The 26,677-nt window shown below is 31.7% G+C and overlaps 1 protein-coding gene across 1 annotated transcript in view; it reads right to left on the bottom strand.

Annotated features, from left to right (window-relative positions):
* LOC130446557 (uncharacterized) overlaps positions 1-26,677 on the bottom strand; it is a 118,835-nt gene that overhangs the window by 19,782 nt on the left and 72,376 nt on the right. The gene's annotated exons all lie outside the window — the stretch shown is intronic.

Raw genomic sequence — 26,677 nt, 5'->3', positions numbered from 1 at the left:
AAAAAAAAAAAGGAAAATAAGTCTTTTAGAATATAAGGGAAATGTGTGAAGCATTAATTTAAAAGAATTAAAATGATTTTGGAATTTATTGTGGTTCACAATCAATGATAAGACAGGTATCAAGATAGATTTTCTTGAAAATTGGTATGGAGGTAGTATTTATTTGCATAGGAAATGAAAATTTATTTCATCAAAATAATCTCGTAGGTCGATAAACCAATTCTAAGCAACTTTTATTCCATAAAGTCTTTTTAGAGTTATTAACGATTTTTCATTGAAAAAACGTATATTTTATATCGTTTTTCATGAATAACTTTGAAAGTTTCCACTATTTTTGGGAAACTCCGATATTGGAAACCTTTAATCTCAAATAACTTGAAATTGAAAAACTTACAAAATGAGCACTGTCAAAGGTCTTTTGCATAAGAGTTGACTGATTTATAACAAAAATAAGATTTCTTCTTTTGTTCTTTTAATTATAACCTAACCATTACCACCCTAATTAAAATTAATCTTAATCCACTTGCAATTAACTCTGTTCATGTATTATTGATATGATCTATGTGCGTTCACCGGTTTTGAATGCTTATTTTATTGAACTGAAATATTAATTGATTAATTTGAACACTGCATTTACATAATCTCGGAAAAAAATGAATTTTTCTTAAATAAACCAAAACTTATGCATGTTATGAGGAAATAATTCAGATATGAATTAGTTCAAAGTTTGTATTCACGTACCAAATATGGCTTATGCAACCAATTTGAGCTGCACCCTGATCGAAACCAGTGGTTGAAAAAGTTGTAATGGATATATATATATGTATATATATATATATATATATATATATATATATATATATATATATATATATATATATATAAGTTGAAGTACTTAAAATCCCCTATAAAAAGCTTTTACAAAAATGTTTCTAGCTTGAAAATTGAGCGAGTTATTGTCGAAAAACCAACTGGTTTTCTTTAAAACCATTTTTGAGCACGAATTTTGGAGCATTGGAAAAAGAGAGAAACGTGGAGCTTACAATCGAATAATAGCTGGCAAGAACGAGAAGGGGAAAAAGATATTAGTGATGATGAAATATAATTATTCAAAATTGCTTTTTATATTATTTTCAAAGTGAAAAATTTGATTAACTTTAAAAATTTTTTCTATTATTTTTGTGAAAATATTTTAACTGCAATTTTTAAATTTTTGGTTATTGAGGGTGGGTTTCATAAGGGTTAAAATATTTAAAAGTAACCCTTCTTAAAAATACTGACGAAAAACGAAACAGAATAATACATTTAAACCTCATTTTGCCTGAAACATGCATAAAATCTGAGATTTTAATTTTTTTTGCAATAAGGTCTAGTTTATACTCCCCAAAATATAAAAAGCCCGATTCTGCTCAGGAAAGAGTTCGTAAAAGGGGGAAAGGAAAATCAAGATTATTATAAGTGATAAGCTATCAATATTACTAACCTAAGAGGGTGGAGGGTTGTTTGATAATATCAAGAGATGTACAAATAATTCATTTATAATCTATTTTACTTAAATACATGCTATAATCCAAAAATTTTGAATATTTAACGTTAATGGGTAGTTTTTCAGCCTCAAAAAAATGAAAGGCACCTTCGGCACAGCGTAAATAAGGTAATAAGTACAACTTAAATCCAAATTTTCATGAAAATCGACGTTGATTAACAGAAATCTACAGTTTTATTGTTTTTTGCCGTTGGTTCATGAACTATGACTCTGTGTAAAGCCGAGCTTACACGTATCAAGTAGCTAAAGCAAGTTACTAAATCAAGTAGGTAAATTTAGTTACTTGTATGATGAAAACAACTTGGTTTAGTACTTGCGCAAGTACCTAATTTAGTAAACTGTTTAGTCAATTGAATATAAACCATTTCTATTTACTTGAGCAAGTTGTTTCTCCCACAACTGCTTTCCGGCAACTAAATCGTAGACTAAACGAGACAGGTTGATTTAGTCTAGTTTATTAGTACTGAATGAGGGGATTATTTTTATTTGATTTGATAGCTTGTTAAAATGTATCGTTGGAGTGAAGTGACAACATTAAAATTTGTAGAAAAATATCGCGAAAGGCGATGCACCATATACATCTATTCGACTCATCCATTTTCGTACCCAACAACGCTTATTTTTATTTTCCTTCATTTCTTCTGCATGTGTTTCTGATAATTCACCACATATGTCCAAGATACAATGTCATATTAATCCACGTATTTTGTCAGCCATGTTTAATAAATGACAACTAAACCGGAATACTTATCAAAATGTAGACACTCGGATTTAAATTTTAGTTACTGGCTTTAGTGACTTGCTTTAGCTACTTGATACGTGTAAACTCGGCTTAACAATGCCCGTCAATCAGATTCATACTCTTGAAAGTCTACTTCTACAGTCATGTCTTTTTCGATTTCTTCTCTTCCCTCTCCTTTTGCTGGATGTTCATAGATTGTTCAAATATGGCTGAGTTCATTGGTCTCTTCATTAAAATCACTGGAATCTTCCTTTATTGTACTCAACTGGACATTTGAGCAAGACTAACTTTGACAATTGGTGCTAGCTGGAGAAAAAAGCAACAAAGCAAGACTTTTTTACAGTCACATTTGACACTACAACCTCTTTGGCAATGTCAAAAAATAATGCTGATGAGTTTTTCTAAAACAGGTTGTAGTAAAGTTTCAATCGGTTCCAGAGTCTTATGTATCAATTACCAACCCCAATCTTCTGGTTTCAGTGGATTGCCTAGCCATGTTTGAATAGCAGATGCCGATGTTGAAGGAAGACATGATAGTTGTACTTGTTTTTTGTTGCAAGTATTTTTCACAAAAGTTAAGTATCGGTATTTATCAATGCAAATAAGTACATAAACAGTAAAAAGAAATTATTGGTTGAGGTGTGGATCAATTTCTTGATTATCGCATGTAAAAATCAAATTTGCTTTTGGCATTTGAGATAAGCAGATACACTTTTTGAAGAATAAATACATTTCTATTTGCTGTTGAGCCCCTTCAGCTTCCAGAAAATAAATAATTTTCACCATTGAAGTCCTTGCAGTAACTAATATTAACAAATCTACATCTTCATTAACTAAAATTGTTGGGTTTGTTAAATTAAAGTTTTTTATTGCTGTTTCAATTATGAGGACATCTGCGTCATTTTGAGATCAAGCTGATCCTGGTACGATAATAAATTATTTTCTAAATAAACGGCTTTTAATTTGATTTACCATTTCCTAAAAATCGTATATTTATCTATGATTTAATTTTTCTCAAATTTTGCGAAGGGTACAAATAGAAAAATTGATATTCTCGAATGATACAAATTAAAAGATAACTGCTTGTACTTTTTTTTTAAGAAAACTTATTATTTTCGAGTTTTTTTTTTCGTTTTCTGGAGGGGTACAAGTTACTTAAAATTTATTTTCGGATTGTACAAATCAAATCAAAACCAACCATATACCGTTTATTAGGAAAATAATTTATTCTTGTGCCAGGATCGGCTCAATCATTTTGACTTGTTTCACTGGAATATTTGCAGCTGCTAATTTGTACTTGACAATAGAATAGTCAGATGTTTTTAAAGCCACGTGAATAGAGGGGATTCAGTTAGGGACTGACTATCATTTGAATAAACGTTTTCAGATAAGTATAATATATATAAAAGAGTCAAGTATTTATACTAGTTTTAAGTGCCCACGTGGTTTATGTGCATATCATGTGTAATGTGGCTCTTAGAATCGCGATATTTCAGGAATGGTAACTCTTAGAAAAAAAATTATGAAGACCATTATTGTAGAGAATTTTGAGATATACAACTTTGGTCAAAGGTTCTTCTTGATATAAATCACCGTTTTCGAGAATAAGCCAAAAAACCTCAATTTTTGCCTTTGACCCCAAATAAATTTTGTAGTACACATATCATCGATGAGAATTTTTAAGAGGGTTTGTAATGGTAAACCTCAGCCTTCCACCAATATTTGGCTTTCCAGGAATTTTTATTATTTCACCACTATTTTTATGTCTAGTACTAGTACTTTTTTCGAATAATGTGGTATAAGGTTAGGTTAATTTAGGATTTCTTTTCTTTTTTTATAGTAACGTTGCCCGATTTTCACAATGATTTAATTATTGTACAAAAATTTCTTTCTTTTCAATGAATACGATTAATAATATGATCTTAAGTTTTTGGTTTTTTTTTTCAAAATGATCGTTTAAGTTTTATGATTTTTCCACTTTTGATCATCCAAAGAACTGTTGAAATTTTGCTTTTCAAAGTCGAGTCCCATTTTTGTTCAAAGCGTTGAAAAGATCAATTCTAAGTGACCAAAAATAGAGTGGACCCCTAAAATTTCGTGAAATTACTGATAAAATATGTCTTAGGATCCGCAACCAAGTTATAGGTGATCTACCTTATCCTATTATTCAAAACAAAACCCAATTATATAAAAATATAATTGCTTTTAACTAAAAATATAGTTTTTTCAATTGTATAAGTAATTTTGTCCTTTCTTAACAAAAACTACTTATTAGTAGCAATAGTAGACGATAGAATAACGTTTGTTCAACAACTTAGGAAACAAGAAAATACTAGTAATTCTAGATTCCCTCTTATATAAATTTAAATAACGTCGAATCAATTTTTTTCCTTCCAACTAGAGATCAACAGACAAAGATAAATTGTGTAGGCTTGTTTTTGATATACACAACAATACGTAGATTTAAGTTTGCAGTCTCAAACAAGATTATACAACAATTTTTTTGTTGTTGGAAAGTTCATTGTATTCATTATAGGTACATTGATCTGGATGTAATTGGAAAAGACATTGGTGCGTAACAAAGAGATGAATTTAAGCAATGTGACCCTCTCGAATAACAATATAAATGATATTTTTTTAATAATCTCATATTTACTCCCAATTGATTGAGTAATTTCAGCGGGTCGTCGTCAATTGAAGAAAGTGACGGTAACAAATCCAATTAATATAACGAAAAATCGTTATTTTCGAAAATTAAGAAAAATATATGATCACCGCATCCTTGTCTTTACTAGAATTTCGATTGCTTCTACTACAAGTTATACAGGGTGCTTCTAAATTCATGCGACTAAATTCAGGTCGTGATTGCTCGTATGAAATTAAGATAAGTTTTTCCTGTAATCAGCCCAGCCCTTTCCGAGTTAACACCCTTAAAAGGTGATGACTAAAATTGAATTTTTAAATTTTCCGAAAATTTCAATAGAGCTAGAACTTGAAATTCTGTAATTTTCGTGTACTTGCGCATTTTCAGCATTGGTTATGAATCGTGTTACATTTTATGTCTTTACTGTTTTTCCCTGATTTTATTAAAAAATTATGAATTATGGTATTTATTTTTATAATACAAAATATTTTTTAATGAAACAAGGATTTTAAGTTATAATTTCATCTTATAAAATTTCATTCTTAAATGAAAAGGTTTTAATATGAAATAAAATAAGGACTGCTAATTTCACCCCCGTATGATGTAACAGAAATATTGAAAAAATTTCCGTAGTTAGTCCTTTGAGAATACTCAAAAATTACAGAATTTCAAGTTTCTAACATTACTGAAAGTTTAGAAAAAAAAACTCAATTCTAATGGTGGGCTAGGGATGGGCTGAGGAAATTTCGTTATGGGAAACACCTGAATTTTTTCGCATGAATTTAGGAACACCCTGTATATTAGTATTCCGTAGGGTGTTTCACGTTATCCTGAATAAAAAAATCTTTTGAATATTCCTAATCTTCAATTGAAGTATATTAAGGGGTTGTTCAAATTAAAAGTATTAGCGATATTTTCAGTTAAATGACATTACTTTACACGGTTTTCGTACAGCAACTGAAAGTTGTTATTTTTTTATTTATTTAGGAAGAATTAACAATAAAAAATAATAAAATAACTCTGTAACGTCTGGATTAAGGAACATTTATTAACTGAAAAATTAGAAGTGACTGATTTTTGCTTTTTTACACCTATTTAATTAGTTCGAAAACCTTCAAATTTTGGCGAAAAAGTGTCCATTGTGCATCAATCATACTTCCTAATTTTTGAAGTAAGCAATTTAGGTGCGAATGCAGAAAATGAATTTTTAATGACATGTGTCCATCTTTTAAAAAATTTTCAATAAATCTTATTTCCGAAAAAATTTCTCACAACCATTTTAAATTACTTCCAAGCAGATTTTTCACTAACAGATAAGAGGCATACTACTTAAGAAGGGCATAAGTTGAGTAACTTTGAAGATTTAATGACAAATCTAGGCATAAATACTTTGCAGTCAAAAAAAATGATATCAGCCGGGCCTGTATCTCATATTATAGCGCTGTTCCACTCAAGGTTTTTGGTTCAAATCTTCACGTTCTAAGCCTAAGGTTTTCCGTGCAAAATATTTACACAAATTGATGAAACCTCCTTGTACCAAGTATTTATATTCGCACTTAAAATCAATGCATAAGAAATTATGATTTATTGTGTATAGAAAATGGAAACCAAATAACTCGTTTTACATTTTAAATTTAACTCAAACGATAAAACGTAATAAAGGTCAATGGCTAAACAATTTGATATATAACACTATTTTGAGTTGTAGCTGATTTTTATTCTCGTGGTTGTAACAAATAGATTCTAACTACTTTAATAATGTGGTTTTAATAACATAGAGCACGACGTTTTCAACGTTTTTTATTGTATTAAATGTAATATAATATTATATAAAACACGCCTGAAGTGTATTATTAATTATAGATTGTAGCGATCCGTATTAATGTTTAGTGTTAACAAAAAAATTGTTAAATATGGGGTCAATAACCCCATACGGAATTTTATGTTATATTATTGTTAGTTGTGGTTACGACATTTTAAATCAATAGGAGTATTAACGGAACATAAACACTATTATTAATACCACTTATTTACATTTTTGGAATTTGAATTGTCCAATGATTGTTTTGTTATGAAAAACTCAATTAATATGGCACAACAACAACAAAAATGAGTGATTTTAACACCATGTCAAATTGATGCCAAAATCAATTTTGATCATTGTACTGTAAATACTGTAAGTTTTTATTATTAGGTGGTGATTGAAACATTTTGCGACTATGGAAATTGCTTGCGAAACTGGTAGTCCGAGCCGGAAATCTCAAAATACTCGGTTGGATCATATGAAATGCATATTGTGCGTAAAATTTTTTGTGATAAGGCTTTACAGTACGGCGGAATGTTACTAGAATTGAAATTCTTCATGTCTTAATAAAATTCTTCTTTGTCACTTGTACTTGCACAGAATTTCAAAAATAATTCAAATTTTGTAGCAGTTACATGACTATTTGGTACATTTCGCTCGTAAATATTTGTGTTATATCTGTTTTTTCTTTATTATTAATGTCTTGTGCATCCGTTAAATGCTGAAAAGTATTTTGATACTCTTCATTTTGTATCAATAAATTATATGGTTCATATGATCCAACCGAATATGGATGGCATTTTACGGAAAATCATAAACTCGAACCAATTCGGTATAACGGCCCAGCGGCACCATTAAAAGTTGAAGATATTCTAAGTCACACAAAAATAATGAAGAATGTGACGTTTCACAGGATGAAAAACATTACAATTGTGATGATGATAGTTTAGATGTTTTGCTTTAGCATAAACAATTGTTTATTGTATTATATTAAATAAATAAATTGATTAAGATATATTAATCAACTGAAATAAAAATGAACTAAAAAAAACTTCCTATATTTCCTTTGATTCTATTTATCGTTTTACAACTTCAAATTTAAGGTATAAATAACATTATTTATTGTTATATGGATGCTTATTACAGAGTGAAACGATGTAATTGAAGTTTTATTGCCATACCACGATATTTTTAAAATTTACAAAAAAATAAACGAATTAAAAAAAATTTTTCGAAATGATGGGGAAATTTTATCTCCCAATCACACTCTTTAAATAGGTAAGCAGGCCCCTTCCGACTGGAAAATATTTGTAAGCCGTTTTTTTTCTTTAATTCACAAAATTTCCTATCGAATAGACCGTTTTTTATCGAAATCGGCGATGACGGGAGAACATTTCTGCTTTTTTTAAAATAATTATTTTTTTTAATACTTTCGGCTAAATAAATCGACGCTTACCGAGTGCATTTAGCATGAAAATTTCGCAATTCCGCGATCACAGATCTTTTGAGATTGCCAGCTCACGGACTATGGTATTTTATTGTGTTGAAAAATGTTTTAACAATCAGTGGCGGACTAAGCCCCCCAGCTTTGAAAAATGTGGTTTTACAAGCTTTTTCTTCAGTTCACATTTGTATGTATAAATAAGTGTTTATATTAAGTTCGTTAAAATCTGACAATTGAAATTTGAATTCGACTTAAATTATTTAGGCTAAATAAACATATATACCTACAATATGGAATGGATATTAGTGGAGAAAATAAATTACGAATCGATCGGAGATAAAAAAGTTAGATAAAATAAATCACAGATAGTTTTTTGTATTTTTTGTAGCGTGTTATATGTGTTTTCGTACCTTCAATTAACTGAAATCCTCAATAACTTCTGTGAAATCGATTTCTTTTGAAAATTTTCTTTTTATTGAAAACACAGCCAGTCGTTCTTGACCCATTTTAGATCGAAGGTAATTTTTAATCACTTTGAGTTTCGAAAAACTACTCTTGCATCATGCAAGCAGGATGCAAATGGTCAAAAAGTATTGCGATATACAGGGTAACGATTCACTCAAGTCCCATTTTATTATAAATTGAAGGATTTCTTGGGCTCTCCATTTGGCAGCAACGTCCATACTCGTATCGGTGGCTCTTACATACCTTTTTATTTCTTGGAAAACTTACTCCTTGTTAAATTCACCATTAATTTGAATCAGATTGTCAACTGCTACAACCAGAGCGTAATTTGAAGCTTCTAGCATAAACTAGGTTTCAATAATTTGGAAAATATTATTGCTTTACTTTATGGCCTCGTATCGTGACGACCATTCTTGTATAAATCGGTTTATGCATTCAAACATTGACGGACGTATTTCGCCTTGAGCTGATAATCCAGTATCATGAGCTCATTCACCCAGCATCGTTCTTTTTATCTTCCTTCTTCCTCGTTTCTCGATGTTGATGTCCATGTCGTTGCATTTTTTTATGCCAAAAGTTACAGTCTACAATCGTTCAAGGCGTTTAGTTTGGTGATTCCTGTATCCAGAGTCATTTTTAGAGACTACAAATATTGTTGAACTAAATTTACTTCCTCCAGTATAGAGGGCCAGAATTACATATAGGTTAGAAAGGTAGAATGTCAAACAGCTGGCATGAGCAGGTTTGCTCCTGATCTTATATCTAGATTTGCTTTTGTTGGATCTTGAATATATACCAAACTACTCACAATTGTCTTTATGTTTTCTATTACAACTTTTACTGACTCGTAATAAGCACTCCAGCGAGTATCCTGAAACATTTTAAATTTTTTCCAGTTTTCTCTTTCTCATCATCTATTCTTATAAACTTTTTTGTTGTGTTTTTACCCAAAGGTTGGGAAAAAAGTTTATGAGAATGAAATTATTATTTCATGGTATTGACATAATATCGTCTTCAAAAGTGCACTTCTTGTGGGCCCTTCCTTTTATTCCTCGATGGTACTAAGTACATTTTTAAAATCTTGTTTAGGATTTTAATAAAATATTCATTTGATTGTTCTGAACATTTCATAGTACATATGTGGTGATTTTATAAATGTTAATTAATCAATATGGCAGTGGTGGATTCACCAGCAAGCTAAGTAGGCTGAAACCTAAGGTGGCGTATTTCAAGGGGCGTCAAATTAATTTTTTCTTACTTTATTGTTTACACGAAAAATACTAGGTGAAATTTTCAAGGAAAAAGGAGCTTTTCTTTATTTTCTCTCAAAGACAATGTATGATAGATATTAAGTCAAGAAAAGCTAAATGCGTCAGCTCATTTATGCATAGTCAGACTTGATGAACAAGATAATTGAATTACTGATTTACACCACGATAGCGGAAGAAATCGTAACCTTTGCCTACAAGAACTTCCACATCAGAAAAACTTTTATCCAATAAATCCGCATTTTACCCGGATGAGGTTACTGTCTTTGAAATTTCTTCAAAAATAACAAAGATCGAAGTTGTGTAAGGAAATGTTTTCAACTTTAATGAATGGAATTCAAATGTTCCCTAGTTTTTTTGTTTCTTGTTTGATTTCCATAGTTCTGTTATGATTAGATAATTTAAATCCCAGAGATTGAGTTCTTGGTGATTAACAGTATTCCCGCCATCTTGTTGGTATTAAAGCGACCCTGATAGCGCTTTTTTATAAAGTTCACCTTGCTACTCGCCAATAGCTCCCAAATTACTTGGAAAGTAATTAACATAACTGACAGTTATGAGCAGGGATAGAATGTAAAGATATTAATTGTTTACTTTAAACAAGCATGTGATTCAATACTGGAACCTGTATCAAGCTCTATCAAAACTTGAAATACCAAAGAAATTAATACGATTAGTGAAAATGACATTAAATAAAACCGAAAACATAGCAACCATAAAAGGAAGCTTATCAGAAAAATTCGAAACTAAAAAATGCTTTGACCCGTGATCAACAGTGTTTTTCAATTTCCTATTAGAGTTAATTTCCAGGGATAGTGGATTAGGATCCCAAGAAAAGGCAAATCCGAGCATATGCAGATTTCATAGTGCTCATAACCAGACCAAAATAGGAACTATAAAAAATGTTTTTACTATTTGAAAAGACAGCAAATGGTCTACGTGTCAACGAATATAACCAAATAAAAATCCCAACAGACAATATGATTATTCTACTTAACAATAATTGTAATATCGCAAAAATAATTAAGTATCTGAAAGACACTCAAAAGACGCCCAATATAATTTCTTGAAGATTCGTCCTTTACTATCAATAGCTTGCAAGTGAGATGAATAAGTACAAAATACTTGAAAGAAAGCCGTTACTTTTATGCAGTGGTCAAATACACCGCGACTTTTTTATCTGTTCTATCATAGACAATTTCTATGGTGACTTTATTGAAAAATGTTTTTATCAGATTGAAAAATGTGAAAGACTTTCACATATTCCCATAATAATAAAGAATTACAAAGATATCCATATGTGTAGTTTTATAAAGCTAACCGCATGTACTGCTATGTTGAGAAAAGCAAAAAACATTTTATTTAGAAACTCAACAGCAAGAAAAGGCACTCAGATTTCGTCTTAGAATTTTGTTAAATATGAAGATTTTCAATTTGATATTAAAATTGGTTGATTTCTAGGTTATTTGTAGAAAAACTGTCAAAAAAAGATAATTAAATATTATTCATTATTAACAAAAACCTATTTCTTGTAAGCTTTTGTCACTGATAGGTTTCTAACTCGCTTTCCCAAAATTTGCTACAGATTGTCATCATTGTCATCACTAATACTATTCTTCATTGCCCTTCAGTCTTGCTTTTCTCTCTCCATAATACCCCCCTTTCAAGAGGTAGAGCCCTCACGCGGTGCCACAAATTAAACTCCGCCTTACTGTGTCCCAGCTAAAAAAAACTTATTTGGTACCACAGCTTGTCCTCTCTGGAGCATTTTAAGAGCAGCCAATCAATTCTAAGGCTTCAGTTATTGCCTATGGTCGGCCTTGCCAACCCTGCACATATATCTGCCAGTCTCCCAGAAAGGCTGAAGTGCATCATTCGTGGGGGTCTTCTCTTGCTCAAAGCATCAGATCAGGCTACCTCCACATTCGAAAGAATCCACCTTCACCAAAATAACCAAACCCATCAATTAATGACAGAAAACGCGTGGTTAATAAATTGAACATCTTTAATGGTGCTAAAATCTGCTTACAATCTAGAACAACTTCGTCAGGTACAGCAGTTTTTTATCTCAAGCTCTACCAATTCAGATAGGATTGATTCAATGAACATAGACCCATGTATAGTTCAAAATATACTATAATACGTATTATGGTATGGTGCAGACGCCATTCTCTTTTTTAGTTTAGAAGAAGTAAGAAGTTGAAATGACATGGGGAAAGATATTCTCTATAAATTTGAAAAATTCACTTGACACGTAAAGGATCTAGATGCCTTGCTCTGGTGAGAGGTACTTTCATTATAAACTCCATTGTAATCATCTGATTCCTGACTGAAGGAATATTTTAATATTATCCATTCCCTACTTTGATAAGGGTAAAATGGAATTATTTAGGAATTTATTCAGTTCCTCCATTACAGAAGTTTTGTCTTTTTTCGATCTGTGACCTACGGAGAGGATTTTTAGGAACGGTTACTGCTTCATTCATTTTTCCATCGTTATCTGATGGCACAATTAATGTTTGTAAAAACAAATGCAATTGCTATAGCAGATAAAAAAGCTTGAATTAGGTGGAATTGTCAAAAATATGGTCGTCAAGAGAAACCATTAACTATTAATATATTTTAGAAGTAAAGTTTCTCCAGAAGATGAATCAGTAGAAGATAACAACAACTGTCTAAAGTAATTTGAATGTAGGCGTTAGGTATGAGGATTTTTGATTACGTTGTAACGTTAAATATGTGGCACCATTGACTTTTATGTTTTGATTTATTAATTTATTCGAAAGTATCAAATCTTAAATTTATTGTCAAAATAAACGAATGCATAATCTGGCAACTTTTCAAGGCTCTTAAAGCAATCTTTAAACTATGACTATACATAATTTCTTTATAGTACTTCAATTTTTAAAGTGAGTAACATCTGGCTATCAGGCTTAAATAATATATTGAAATTGATATTCCCATTAATACATGGCAATAATGAAAATATTAATGTATCAATGCTGTTCTATATATCTCCAGCATCTGTTGTGAAGAATTTATTGTAATGAAATTTTCTGATAAATTCATAAATAATAGTTTTTCTCAAAGTCTTATAATCTCTAAACGCTCTCCAAATCAGTAGAAAATTACATTAAACTAAGATTGAAGTCAGCATCATGCGTATGCGTTGTGTCACCGTATATCTGGCCCCATACACAAAATTGAGTTACGATCATGACAGTGGTCGTCGTATTATATACTAATTTTTTCAATTTTCCTTTGTAGTAACCTTCTTTGGACGTTATGATATGACATTCTCCTAAAGACCATAATAATGTTGAAGCCAAGCCTTTGTAGAACGGTATTTTTTCCAGTTGTGTGTGTGCGTGTGTTTTTATTTCCGGTGGTAAAGTGGAAAGCCTACTTTGCCGACCAGTGCCGACAGAAGTGTACAGTTCACATATACTAGAACCTACTCCGCTTATATCTCTATGGACCTGTAATCTCTCATAGAAATAACCGCCAGGCATTAGCTAATTTGCTCTTTCTTCTTTATTACCTCCTTGCATCCCTCAATCGATGGTGTGTCCTCCTATATTACGCAGCGTTTTTTGTCTGTTGTTTAAAACTAAGCCGAGTATTAATTGTTACACCCAGATATTTGATTTGGTGCTGAGTCTTCCTACGCGCAATTTGATTATCTCGAGTTTCTTTTTGCTAGTTATTTGAGCCGCTTCCATTTTGTGTCCCAGTGTGACAGGTGTTGGTAGATTCAGAAGGAGCAAACCATCGTACATGATGTTCTAGAGAAGTGGTCTTAGTACCGATCCTTGAGATACTATCCGGTGACTCGATACTCTTTTGGACCAATTCCAGTTTTGTATTTGACGACTCTGTGTGTGTGTGTTATCATATTCTTACATCAGGTCCTTGATCCCTGCTTTTACAAAATTTTCCAATATTGTCGTACTTAAAACGATACAGGTGTCCCCGAAAGCACTCATACCTTAATATCATATGTGTCTGGTAATAATTGATCTCGCAATTTTCACGGTTTATCTAGGTATCCACTTGTCCATCGACCATTTCCCGAGGAACTGCCATTATTGTAGACTGTTTTCCGTTCGTGAGTTCTGCTTGCGTTGATTCCGTAGAGCCTTTTCACCGATAGAAGATACTTTTCTCTTCAACAAGTAACATTATAGGCAGCATTTCGTCAATAACGACAAGGCTTCTTTAGACACCGTGCGGAAAGCCACTCTTCAGGCAGCCCAAATCGGAACGCCATTGTTGAGTACTGAGGTCACTACATATGGTACCAAATTTCAATTTTTCTATTCACGACCTCCAATAAATTATAAGATGTTGATTTTTTGAAATACGGCAAGTCCTTATAGTCGTTAAATATTTACATATTTAAAAAATTTACGCAACAGACAAATACAAACAATCTCATTGCAGCATGATAGTACGATGCTGTCTCTGTACTATACCTGATCTAGCGGCTTCTGTGGCGATGTAGCGCTCGCTTCTACCACGCAGTTTCTTATTATGGTACCTCTAATTTGGACAAAATGTTCACGTATTGATCATTATTTTGGTTTACCATTTTTCTTCGATAAATTAACTTTAGAATGAATAAGATGACTCACCATCTATATGTTGTATATAAGAATATCAAGTGATTAATTTGATATTAATTTCTCAATAAAATTGTTTGTTTAGCTAAAAATAATTCGAGTCTAGTTTTATGCACATACATTGTCGTACTGTGAATAAACAAATTAATCTATTATTAGATCTGTAATAACACTATATGTCGTGTATTTGTCTGATGCAAGGATAAGAAATATCGATATCAGTGAGTCATAATATTTTATGCTCAATTCGTTTTTCCAAGCCAAATGGAAATATTTTATCGCCACTAAAATAAACTCGTAAAAATATCTCTTCACTGCATCGCAGTTTGAACTTAGCTTGCAGGGATTTGTTTATATTAGAATTTAAGAAACGATTGTTTGAAATTATTGTGAGATATATGAAGAATTTACTGATTTGGAACAATGGTCAATACTGTATGATCTATTACTTAATATCTGTCGTTTGTAACTATATTTTTAAAATAAATATGAGTATAAAGCGCTAATTACACAATCGATTTGTTTACAGTATTCTCTTATTTTAGTTTGATCGAGGGATAACTACACAACACATCACCATGACACTCAAATCTATCAAGCAGATCATACAGAAGATGTCTTCTAAGCCTTCGCTGGGTGGAAGGTTTCATTAGAGGTTGCGTCAATGCGATTGGGTGGGTTTCAAAGCGGTGAGAATATTTCTTGGTTAAGTGAGATATCTCTTGGTTAAGTGAGATATTTCTTTTTCAGTTGACCTAATTTGAAGGTCACAAGAAATAATTCTGTTGGGTACATGGAGCATTTACAATAATATTTTTGACTAAAATCTTTCCAGAATTGCTATATTTGAGTTGAATGCTCCAAATAGGTTTTAGTGAGAATTCGTATATTAATACCTTGTTATTGAGTATTAGTTGGGATTTTCAACCTATTAACCAGTATAGTTTGGTGAGTTTTAGACCCAATTGCTTTCTCTTGTTTAATATATGTGTACTCCAGGCTAGTAGTATATAGTGTAATATATTCCAAGGTATTTTGTACTCTCTTTTTGCTGCAGAAGATGCCCGTTTAGTATTACAGTTGGACAGGTCCTTTTCCGTTTGGTGTAAGTAACATTAACCAAATTTTTAGCCACTACTAAAGCATTTGCACCAGCAAAGTGTCGATTAGTGATTACATGGACTAACACTATTGCCGAAGTAAAAATTCTTGTTTGTTTTTTAGGAATGGTTCTCCACGAACGTTGTAACGTTTCGTAATAAACAGCTGCATTAATAGTGGTTCTGGACTGCATAAACTCCACAAGGTTACACGTTTTTAGTTTGAGAACTAGCCAGCCATCTTTCAATTTATTGGAAATAGAATGGATTATAAATTATCGTTTATATTAAAATTCTGGAAACTACAGGTTTATATATGGTATGAATAGGATGTGCAAAGGAAAAGAAACCAGACACAACTCAACATCCTGGATGACCACCTATAAGGTGGTATGAAAGCTCGTCCAGCATCCCAACTACTCCTGGCAAACCCTTGAAAATATAGGACCTAGTCCTAACATAAGAAGAAGAAGAAGAAGATGAATAGGATGATTATTATGAATTGTAAGGTTTACCTTATGATAAAATGTGACAAGAATTATACCAAAGTATTTTCAAATATCACCATTATCTGAGCGGTTTCCAGTGAAAAAATATTGAGGCAGGATTTTAATTGGTACCATTTAAGATTATGCGATATAAAAATTCGTAGCAATAGAATAGTTATTTATGCAGCAACTGAGTAAAATAATACTTTTTCCACGAATAGGACGGTTTCACCGTTCCGAGGCAATTCCTACGAGTGGAAAAAAGTTACTTTACTTTACTTTAATTTTTCTACGTACGTAGACTTAAAAAAATTCGACAAAACAATTCTTGTTTTGTAATAGTAATATTGAAAAAACAACTGTGAGCATTATTAATTTGAAGTGAAGAAGAAGTTACATTACTATTGGTACTTGAATTAGCAACATTTGAAGAGTTCAAGAACATTTACAATGTTGCTCAAAGTCAAACTAGTTGTTCCCGTTAAAATTGGGAAAAAAACGTGAATATTATAACGGACGTACAAAAATTCTTTATTGCAATTTCGAAAAGTCAAGTTTTGTAAAACAGATACGTATACAGGGTGGCCCATTAGTGTGTGGAAGTACAATAACTTACTTAAGATACTTGTTTGGTAAGTACGAAGGTAAAGGATGGCTGAAATGTCTGAATAGAGTAGAATTTTCGTTTGGGGTTCGGGGTGTTTTTTAAATAAGTATTAATTCAGGATATTTCGATAAGCAAAAACTTCATTTTTTAAATAGAACATCCAAATGTATACTCTAAAATTGACTGTTTTTAAGAAAATTACATTTTTAGTTTATGATTTCAAAACAATCATCTTTTTAACAAGTAAACACTGAATGTGACGTTTAAAATACTTCTAGTTTTTGTGACAAAATCAAACCAGTAATTTTATATCTTTAAAAACTGTAATAAAATAAATAGGGTATCTACAAAACTAAATTAAGCAAACATCATCTTACCAACAAATACAATGAAAATATCCATAGTTTTATCAATTAACCTGTGAATTTGACATTATCACAGTTTAAGTCAGAGTGATTAGTTTTTATCTAGATGTATTACGAAGAACTAGGAGGCAATTAAGATCATGAATTTTCTGATACAAGAAATGACAGATATGATTTTTGTACTGGGTGCCAGTGATAAGAACTGTTTATTCGCACAAAGGATTTATCAACAGAAATTTCCAGATAGAAGATATCCACGAAAAGAGACATTGGAAAATTAAATTTGCTTTACGATTTATTTTACGATTTACCAGAGCTGGTAGTGTAGCTTACGAAGAAAGGTTGAAGAATGCAATGTCACAGGACAACGAGATGACCGTAATGTTAAAAGTTAAAAAACGGAAGAACCTCATATCTCGACACGGGAAATATTAAAACAATCCGAAATAAGTCGTACTGGCGCTAAAAAAATTCTATCTTAGATCAAAATGCATCTTACCGTATTCGGCGAATGCAGGAACTATTGGATTATGATTATGAAAAGCGGTTAATCTTTTGTGAATGGGCTCAAGAGCAAATTTAGCAGAACAGAGATTTTTTTAATTTTGTATTATTTGCCAATGAAGCAACATTTCATGAAAATGGGTTTGTTAATAGACACATATTCCATTATTATGCAACAGATCAACCGCATTGTAAACGGAATATCAGTCAAGGTGGTCATGAAATGTATGGGGTGGAAAAATTGGGAATCATGTCATAGGCCCATATTTCATTGATGGAACTGTTAATAGTTAATACTCAACTGATCAATACACATCTAAACAATTAATTTCCCGGACGATGGATACGTAGAGGAGGACCCCATAAATGGCCACCTCGTTCACCGGACCTTACAAAAATGGATTTTTTTGGTTGGGGTTATGTCAAAGAACAAGTGTACATAACACCGGCGACTACTGACGAAGACATGAAGAATAGAATTAAGGAGGTTTTCAATTTTAGAGTATACATTCAGTTGTTCAATTAAAAAAAAGTTTTTGCTTATTTAAATCTCCTGAAATAATGCTTATCTAAAAAATACCCCAAACCTCAAACGAAACTTTTACTCTGTTCAGAGATTTCAGCCATCCTTTACCTTCGTACTTACCAAACAAGTTTAGTTACTTCTCACTAATAAAGTTTACTAGGCAGCATTTATAGTGCACCAATTTTTGTCAAATTTTCATATTTTTCGTTCCAGCTTGGCAACGTCACAATTTATGAGAAAAGAAGACACAGGACTAGATGCAGAATTTTACGCTTAATTTGATTGTAAACAGGGTGTCTTATTTGAAAAAACTACTCCATGTTATCACGCTTAGGCTGAACACCTTGTATACCTCAAAATATTTTAGAAATGTGTATATGTGCAAATATAACAACTTTAAGTTATTGCACTTCCACACACTAATGGGCCATCCTGTATATGCAATAATATGATGGAATTCCACTACCAAGCCACCCACATAGAAAACTGCTCATTCATAGTCACTGTGAGGAATATTGATCATTCATAACGAATATATAATGAATAATTGGCATACAATTCGCAGGGAAACAATAAAAAAGTGTTACGGATTTAATATATAATGAAACAATCCCGTTTTTGTTATAATATGGGAAAGAATATACCGTCTATATTATATAAATATATATATATATATATATATATATATATATATATATATATATATATATATATACTGGAAATATATATTTAACACAGAGTCCAAAGTCGAATAAAGAAAATGGAACAAAAGAAATAAGTAGAAAAATCATACAGTTATTGAAAGTGACATTTTTGCCGATCATATTATAAACAGTTCTTTCTATAGTAGTTGTGTGTGTAGTATAGATCTGGTTAATTAGTTAATTATACAATTCGTTTCCTTCTATATAACTTGTTGTTTATGTTATCTTCGATAAAACCTTCGACAACTGCTATTGACTTTTCCATCTTCACATATTTGTCACAGATGCGACGTGACTTCAACTCTCAAGCAAATTGTTGCCGATGATGTACGAAATGAGTAACTCGTGTAATATTCAGGATCTTTCAGTTTCAGTAACATGCCATTTTGTTTGCTCATAGCAGTCAATAACTTTTTCTATGGTTTCTACCATTGTGAAGTTTGATGAGACTTGAGAGGTTAGCATGAAATATATTTTCTATAAAGTTCGTAACACGATAAACGATCCGTTAGAATTTCCGATATCTTCAAAATATTCTTTGAATGTAACTCGTTCGTCGACCGTTTCCGATTAAACTCACAGTTAGTGCAAGCTATGCGAAATATTCATGAAATAGTTGGTTTTTGATGAGTCACTGTGGTCAAAAGAAATAATGGTGCTTAATTTAAAACGGCAATCACTTGTAGGAGTTAAAGATGTTTTTTTTTGCATCAAGAAGAAAGCACATATTGATAAAGACTTTAATTCCTTATTCAATTTAGCAAATTACACCAAAAGATGTAGTTTTTGCGTTTATTGTGTAGGTATCAGATTTTCTGTAGTTCCAATATGTTGGGAGTACTACTCTGGGCATTTCAAATGCTCACGTACTTATCATAATATTTTGTCTAATATTGATGCGACTTACTTAACTCATGTGAAATTAAGCAATTGAGCAATCTATTGTCAAAATCAGTTGATGCCCATTTATTGTTTCCAGTTTTATTGCTAAATGACTTCTTGAAGAAGTACCAAATTTCCCCGTGGCGTTGTATAGCAAGAAAAAAACATATTGGAAACTTGTGAAAAATGAGCAGGATTCTTTCTTTCTATAGCATCACGTTGCCACATTGTTATCATTTTGCAACTTTCAGAAGTACTTACTCATGTTTGATAAACTTGTAAATGTACGTAAGTACAAGTGTTCTAGATTGATTGAAAGCTGAGTTAGTTCCACTCGAACAGATTTAAAAAGTATTTTCAACACTATAAAACAAGAACAATATAAAGTAACTCTCACTATTCGTAAATACGAAAAACAGTTAACACGGTTACATACAAGTAAATAGATTTTTCAACTTACAACCGCCATTTTGACGTAAATTTGCTGTATTCTCGGATTGCTTAATATGTAATCTCTGTCATTACACTCGGTTGTTAAAACTGCACATTTATAAACAAGAACATCATAAAAAGGAAAACAAAAAATTGAACACGGAAGTTACAAAAAACACCTGGATCAATAACGAAACAAAATAGGGATATCTTAAGAAAGGTAACAGAAAAGAAGAAGATCACTATTGCATTGACCAAATGATTTGAAAAATCTCGTTCGACCAAGATGGACTCAAAGCTCCCATGATAGATAAATATGAAGAGAGAAAGGGGAGATCTATGTTCAGAAACAGACCCATGAGTCTGGTTAGATAGATAGGAAAAATGTTTTCTTGAATTCTAGAACTGGATTTTTTATTAGACCAAGAAAATGAAAAGTCTTGAAGTGGAAGTATCTTATTCTAATTGAATGAATTTTGATATTTTCTCGATTCACTCTTGTTCAATTTACAAATAATTAATTAGTATCAAAGAAATTTTCACAGTCTCCGTTTATTAATAATTAAAAGTCATCATAGGTCAGATGCTTGAAAATACAATAATTCATCTAGTTGCCGCCGTCTAACCATTCAGTAACAATAAAGTACCTTAAAACGTCTGTAAATACCATAGACAAAGCAGTAATGGTGAAGCTGCTGTTTTCCTCATACACACGACTCATTACCCGATAGATTTCTGCAGCACAACGCCGACTTTCGCCTGAGTGTCAACAATAGCGTGTCTGCATGGAGGGATCGGAGGTTGAATAAAAAACGGCCCTCATTTAATTTGCTTCGTGTCGATTTAGGCAAGATCGTGTGAAATAAATTTGTGAAAACATCATCATGAGCTTGCATTTGGTGAGTAAATTAAACATTGTACTTTTAATATTTTCAGTTATAATGTAAAACTCAATTAATTCAATAAAAAAATCGATTTACTTTATGTTGAACCATTTTGGTATAGTAGTCGGCAATATTATGGAATAAACATTATGAAATCTAGATATTCTTAGTAAAATTAAGATGGAAATAACTGAACAAATAAATATGCTAAAAACTGTTAATGAAAAATGTTCAAGCAGCTCGCATTCAATTGCATTAAGTTGTTTAATTAATTAATATTTAATAACAGTTTTCTTTGAAAGATATGTCTTGAAAGAATAAGAGAAATTTTATGATCATCAAAATCAAAATCTGAAGCATTAGCTCGAATACACACGGATCAGCTCAAAAGAAACCCATTTCTGGTGCAAACCACCAACCAGTTTGCTTTGATTAACAACCTTTTTATTCGAAAGGGGAAGTGCAGGTGGGGCAACACGATGGCAACCAGCTCAAAGAAACTCGACCTGTTGCTTCGCTAGCAATTTGAATCATCCGCCTCTCAAAGGTGTCACTTGACGAAGATTATTTTGTTTCCAATCTGATCACGAATTTTTCATTTTAATAAGTTGTCTTCATTTTATATATTTACTAGCACTTAGAAGTTTTCGTACCAAGTTCGGAAGTAAAAGAGTAGTCAATAAGAATACTCTTAGAAGGTAAGGAAAAAATATATATTTGACTTTATGGTATTACGAAGTTTATGGTGAACGCGTCATCGGTTTAGGATATCTTAAGTCTGTACACACAGGTATAAAATGGCCCCGGTATTCATCGAACTTAAACCCGTTCGATTTTTTGTTATGGGTATTCCCATACCCATGACAAAGATGATTTGAGAGAAGCTATTATAAAAGGAATTTTTTTTTCATCTACAATTGAAAGAATTTTTTATAGCTTTCAAAAACAACTTGATTTTGCAAGTTTAGATACGGATCACTTCAAAAATATTAACCATCAATAGTTTTTCCCTAGGCATTTTTGTCATTTTTTTCTCAACTTAATTGTATCTGTTGAAAAAACTAATTCAAATAGAAATGACTGTGATATTTGTGATCTAAATTAACTCAAGTTGTTATAAATCAAAATGAACTATAGTTTACTTTCGAGTCAGTCAGGTTTCAGTCACAATTAAGTCTGCTGTGTGTGCAGAGACATGTCACTAATCAGTTGATGACTTCAATCACTCTTGATTTTAGTTTATTTTAAGTTACTCCGTGTGTATTGGGCCTTACACTCTAGAGTTCACATCGGCCAAAAATAAATTTGCGTCTTCGGCTAATTCAACTATATGAAAATTGAACATTTAGGTAACTACAATTGCAGGATAATGAGCTCATGCCTCATCCTGTATGATCCACGTATCGCGTCTTACAGTAGGATGAAATTATCCTATCGCATCAAAATGTGTTATCTGCAGAATCTGTCGTAAGACTTACCATTCAAATTTGAAAAGTAATTTGTAAGACCCCACGACCTTTTTCCATTGACTCCTTACCAAAAATTTATTGTGAGTTATATTTAGAATTTAGATCTCAAGTTTCATGTCTTTTGAGCTTAAATGGAACAAGAATCAAAATATGTAAATTGTTTATTTCTTGATTACCTACTCAACTTCCTCTATTCACTATTATTTATTTTGTTCATATTGAGAAGTATCTACTATTATTTTTCCAAGTGAATACCCTATTAGACAGACAGGTATGACAAACCCCAGCACTTGAAGAATGCAGAAAAAATATTCAAATTGACCGCCCAACGATGCTAGCGTCTCAGTACCATCAAACTAAGTATTCCTCTACCCGTGGTTGTTGAAAGTATGAACACAGTGTGAATAGGACCATTTCAAATTTGCTTGGGGTTTCTCACACCCCACCTGTCTAAACTCGGACAAACTTTTTTTGAGCAGATTTGTTCTGTTTTTGTGACATCGTTTCTACTGATAGGTCTTTCTTTTGGTTATTATTTGTAAATTATTGCTTGTATTAGCTCGTGTATTGATGGGAGATTACGAAGAAGACCAGAGATGTCTCCAAAGACTATGGCTAGATGCAGAAAATGACGAAAATTTTATTGATGTTGATGATTTCGAAGAAGACGACGAAATAGATAATTACAGCGTGTGTAGTGATTACCCTGACTTGAACAGGATGCCGAAGAAGGAAACCCAGAAATGCAGACGATCGACAAAAAAAATTTTCAGCATTTAAATAAAAAAAGCATCTTATTTTTTACTCTAAAAGAATCCACTTTCGTGCAATAGACAATAAAAACAAAAAATAATATTTTTATACAAAGATTTTAATATTACCTACTAAGAGGGCCCAGAAAGGCACTAAAATTTTTCCAAAATTAATTTCAGGAAGGTATCCCTAACCAATTTGGAGTTTGCTACACCCCACGTATTACAACTTAAAACTATTTTTGACCTGTCTAATGCGGGGTTAATGTAAACCCTTTCAGATTAAAGTTTTATCACCATGAAATTATTTAATGGTGTCTTTACTAAAAGAAACTGTATGATTCATCATTTCAGATTTGGGTTCGTCGAGTTTTTTAACGTGTTTCTATTATGTTATTCTTCAAGATTAAAGACGTTTTCACTTTTATGCCGTATATGCATCGAAATGTTACCAACGAGTCTGACGAAGAAGTAGCATTTAAAAGACAATTCCTTTTATGGTAACTGGGTTAACAAATATTATTACTATCGATTTATTATTGCCGACTAAATTTATGGATATTTATTGATTTTTATGACTTTATACATATACACTTAAATAACTGGATATATCTTACACTTTCACTAACGTAGCAACAAAGGATTCATGTTTATCTAGAAAAAAAATTAATGGAGGAACATAATTGGAAAAAAAAACTTACTGAAAAATACGTACTTACTCTAATTAACTACGGAGGTGATGAATAAATAACACCATGTTTTTTTAGATATTTTTCTCTCTAACACGTCATTCAAATAAATTAAATTCGAGATTTTAAGAAAATTTGTCAATAATGACATATCATTAAACGTAATTATTCTAGAATAGTACTAAGAAACTGTTTAAGGAATTGATCACATATCAAAACTAAAATATCAAGTTATAAATATCTAATTACATCCAAATTAATTGTGCATTTTATTTAAAAAATATCAGTCTGATTTGTTTTGTTTTCGTAGTTTGAAAAAAATCAATTCTGTTTATTGGAAGAGTAAATTTAAAAGTAGGTCTAAGTAAAATTCTAAGACCTATGTACCCAGCTGAAATAAGACCTCTTTTAGCTGAAAAGAAAACACCTAGAAGACAATGGCAACACAACAGAATCAAAAAATAGAATAAAAAATTGAAATAAATTGAATTATATCACACAAACATTGAAAAATGAAGAAAATTTAGAATGAAACCATGAACTATCTCCAGGAACTTACTCATAGGAATATCTACTGATTACTCTTTGAAATACCATTTAGGAATAAAAAAATAAAAACACATGATTCGCCTTTGAGGAAAGATAACGCAACGTGGGCTGAAAGTAATGGATCACTTTCAGTTGCCAGTCATTTGGAAAATACTTTTGAATTACGTGAAACATAAGTTGCCAAAGTCCTACCAGAAAAAACTAAAACCAATAACATCAAAAGAAGTAGCAGACGAATGTCAAACATTAACCCAAAAAGCACCTGTTTACGATCTGATAACAAGGTGAATTCTTAAGTACCTATCAAGATAAATAAAAGTAAAACTAGTTTACGTAAGGGGATGATCCCAGAAGTACATGGTCTAACCTAGAGATGGCAGTAGTTGCTTGAAAAATACCACTGCATTAGAACGTACACAATGTATAAAGAATATTTTTTTTAATTTAATTGGAAATTTACGATCTGCTCAAAAAAAATACAGAGTAATAAGTAAATGAATATGGTTTCTTGTTAAATAACTTGAGGCGGCACCATCCACTGATGGGTCTCTGTAGATAACTCTATGAGGTCTTCTGGTCAGCATCTTTTCAATCTTCTCTGTTCCATTGGATCAGTGTTAAGCTTGGATATTGGTAGATTTTGGTGGTTTTCGTTTCTTATCGCTGATGTCTAAATAACATCATTAAAGGTTGGAATACCGAGATCTGTGTATAATGTGTGATTGCTTATAAACATGGAGCATCAGCTATTTTGTACATCTTATTTTCCATCGTTAACCTTGACCGATAAGCCAGTTTATATTTTTAAGTTTTGGTTTTAGTTGTGTTTTTTAGCTTGTATGTGTTTCTTCCAAGTTAACTTATGGTCGAAGAGTAGTCCGAGGTATTTTCACTTCTGTTTTCACTGGAATCGGAATATCGTTACTGGTCATTGGCGGAGAGACACCTCGTTTTGTGGTGAGCGTGATTTGTGTGGATTTGTCAGTGTTGACTTTCATTCTCCACTGATGTAGCCATTCTTGAAGAACATTTAGGTGGTATTGTAGCTTTTTTGATGCTCTTATAGGGTCTGTATCTGGAGACATTATTGCAGCATTATCTGCGAAAGTAGCGATTAAAGTATCGTCGGTAGTTCGAATATCATCAGTGTACATAAGGTTGCTTGATGGGTTGATAATTGGATAAGGAGGTTTAGACTTTGTAATTTTTGTTCTATTATGAACAGTAGTCCTTGGTGCTATACTTTATCGAAAGAATATGTATCAAATTTGAAGACGAAGTTATTGTAAAAAATTGATCATCGTTAAGTGATAAAATACTTTTATTTGAAAGGCAGTAGCTCAACTAATATGAAAGCTGAACTAGATTCTACTCTGGGTGAGACTGCTCTTTCGTTATTAACAGTAAAATATTGAATAACGAAGTTTAAACGAGGCCGTAAGATCTACGAAGACCAGAATCGCAGTGATCTACCAAATGAGGGAACAACTGTTGATATTTTGAAGAAAATCGACTAAGCGGTACTGGATGATCGTTGTCTGAAAGTGCGCGAGCTAGTAAACATAGTATGAGGTACAGCTGCGCACAAGATGGGTGCGGCTCGAAATGGAATAAAAACAGCGTCATGAAGATGTTTTGTAATGGTTCACAGAAATGAAGCCAAATTTTCAATACTGTTGATGTATGCGGTACCTTTTTGATACATTTATACAAAGTGACTCATAAGGAACCCCACTTTTATGTAATTTTTAGGAAAACGATCAAATTTTACCAAAACTAAAACATAATTACGTATCATATAATGAGGTTTCAATTTGAGCATCTCTTATAAATTTCAATTATTTAAACTGAAATGAGTACCTTCATCATAATCTATGATATGTATTTATGAATTCAACTACATCTCTAAGATCTTTCTTGTCTTCCAATTTTGATTTTTAGACAAAAATCGCTTTGGGGCTTTATTTTCGATAAATATTGATTGGAGAGTCAAATTTCATATATGTGTTGATTCTAATTGATTAAAATTTCATGTCAGTTAATAATACATCGTATAATTATACCAAATAAAAATAACAAGCAGCTCAAAAAAGTTTTGAAATTAAGATTGGCGTTTACAGATCAACGTTTAACGCTTATACTACGAACCCAACAATAAGCACGAGACCAGTAAGTCAAAAAGTTGATGTCA

The sequence above is a fragment of the Diorhabda sublineata genome, chromosome 7 (assembly GCF_026230105.1).
Source record: "Diorhabda sublineata isolate icDioSubl1.1 chromosome 7, icDioSubl1.1, whole genome shotgun sequence".
NCBI classification, from domain to species: Eukaryota; Metazoa; Arthropoda; class Insecta; order Coleoptera; family Chrysomelidae; genus Diorhabda; species Diorhabda sublineata.
This window is presented reverse-complemented; position numbering and strand designations above follow the sequence as displayed.